Source organism: Gadus morhua, chromosome 10, assembly GCF_902167405.1.
Source record: "Gadus morhua chromosome 10, gadMor3.0, whole genome shotgun sequence".
Taxonomy (NCBI): domain Eukaryota; kingdom Metazoa; phylum Chordata; class Actinopteri; order Gadiformes; family Gadidae; genus Gadus; species Gadus morhua.
The window spans coordinates 1,883,223-1,885,303 of NC_044057.1; the positions used below are offsets into that span (position 1 = coordinate 1,883,223).

Below are 2,081 nucleotides of genomic sequence, written 5' to 3' on the forward strand. Positions count from 1 at the left end.
TATGGGGAAGAAGAGCAATGACACTATATTATAATGGCCTACATTAGGTCGACTTGACATTATGCTGTAGTCTATACAATGTTACATGATATCATATCATATTATATAATAGATTATATTTGATTTGATTTGATTACTCTGTGATGCCCCAATCAGGTCTCAATCAAAAAGATGCTCACCCTAAATGAGACAGACCTGTACAAAAAAGTATACATTAAATTACATTCTATTGTATTGTATTTTGTGATATTATGCTTTATTATATTAGTTGAGTTTTGCTGAATTTGGTTTGGATTAGAGGAGCATTATTGGTGGTGAATGTGTAGGGCCTACCCTACAGTGTACAATCGTCTAGCAGAAACGCCTTTCAGGAAATCGGTTACAACTGGAAAAACATTCCGTATAATGACAACAATCCACGTAGGTACTGCCTCATCGTCGATGTATGTAAATCAATCAGATCCTCGCATATTTTCATAATACTACACTACAGTACCCATATGAGTTGCATGTGTCATATGTGTCCTTGAAAGGAAATAATGCCACAAGAGTCGGTGCCACCGCACGACAACAATTAGACGAGCTTGGCGCTTGTCTTCCCCCCGTTGTTCCCTTTGCGTGGCGCCGGTGGAGCATCTTCCCCGGTGCAGCGGAAAGGGCAGGCTAAACAACGACAGAGCCCACATGATTGATATCTCTCTCTCTCTCTCTCTCTCTCTCTCTCTCTCTCTCTCTCTCTCTCTCTCTCTCTCTCTCTCTCTCTCTCTCTCTCTCTCTCTCTCTCTCTCTCTCTCTCTCTCTCTCTCTCTCTCTCTCTCTCTCTCTCTCTCTCTCTCTCTCTCTCTCTCTCTCTCTCTCTCTCTCTCTCTCTCTCTCTCTCTCTCTCTCTCTCTCTCTCTCTTCCTCCTCCTCTTGGTCAGAGAGAAACGTGGGTCGTTTTGATACGTCCCAAACACTCCGTTGGTCCAAGAAGAAGAGGAGGCGCGTGTGTGAGATCGTCGCGATCGAGAGAGAGAGAGACAGAGAGACAGAGAGACAGGGAGAGAGAGAGAGAGAGAGAGAGAGAGACAGGGAGAGAGAGAGAGAGAGAGAGAGAGAGAGAGAGAGAGAGAGAGAGAGAGAGAGAGAGAGAGAGAGAGAGAGAGAGAGAGAGAGAGAGAGAGAGAGAGAGAGAGAGAGAGAGAGAGAGAGAGAGAGAGAGGGGGGGCGCGCGCGAGAGAGAGGCTCCAAGGACGTCCTTCTCCAGCACTATATTTGATAGGGACAGCTTGAAGAACTCAACTTGGCTACGGGCAATTGTTAATGTTAATCCTTTAACTGTGAGAAGGAATATTTCCACCTCTGGATCCCCTGGAGAAAGGTAATCACACGACCCCTTCAGAGCCGTGCTTTGTGCCTTTAGCCTCGACAAGCTGGCGGTCCACTAACCGTGGTGCTGAAAACAGCCTCGGATGGAACAAGGAAGTAGCTCGCCTTATGTATCCCATGGTCTAGTTTTATTATAATTAACCACGCAATGAGCGATCGGATTACCTTTATAGTCCTTGGCTTGAAATCGTGCATGCTATTTGTTGCATGCGTGTGGCTGTGCTTTAAGTGTGCATGCTTTGTTTTTTCGTTTTCTTCGGGATGTGCTGGTGGTGTACGCACAACGATGGATTTCTCTCATATCTCAGAACACTGGACGTGGGAAAAAACAAGTGTCTCGATTTGTACGAGGGAAAGTTTCGCCACATGAACAGAATTATAGTTCTTTTTTCTGCCGTTTGGCTTTGTGCTGCTAGATGATAAATATCCTACTTGGCTATTAGGCCTATAGAAGTCTAAATGGACTTTAATAAAATAGTTTCAAGCTGGTGTAAATAGGACCAATATTTTGTCCAGAAACGGTTAAAGTGGACTGATGAGCCACGCGCTCGTATCGGGTCAATCTGAAAGAAGACGTCATCACACGTACTTTGCAGAATAGTTCTTTTTTTGTTGTTGTTTTCATGATGACTGGTGGAATTGTATATTTATGAGTTAAGGGCGTGTTTCACGACCTTGCTTTGAGCCTTGTTTGTGCATGAATATTTGACCTT

At 44.3% G+C, this 2,081-nt stretch overlaps 1 protein-coding gene across 1 annotated transcript in view; it reads left to right on the forward strand.

Moving 5' to 3' along the window:
• Positions 1-1,101: 1,101 nt before the first annotated feature.
• Positions 1,102-2,081, forward strand: part of cplx1 (complexin 1) — a 38,361-nt gene continuing 37,381 nt past the window's right edge. Inside the window, exon 1 of the mRNA XM_030369036.1 lies at positions 1,102-1,360. The gene's annotated coding sequence lies outside the window, so the exon portion shown is untranslated. The remainder of the gene's footprint in view (positions 1,361-2,081) is intronic.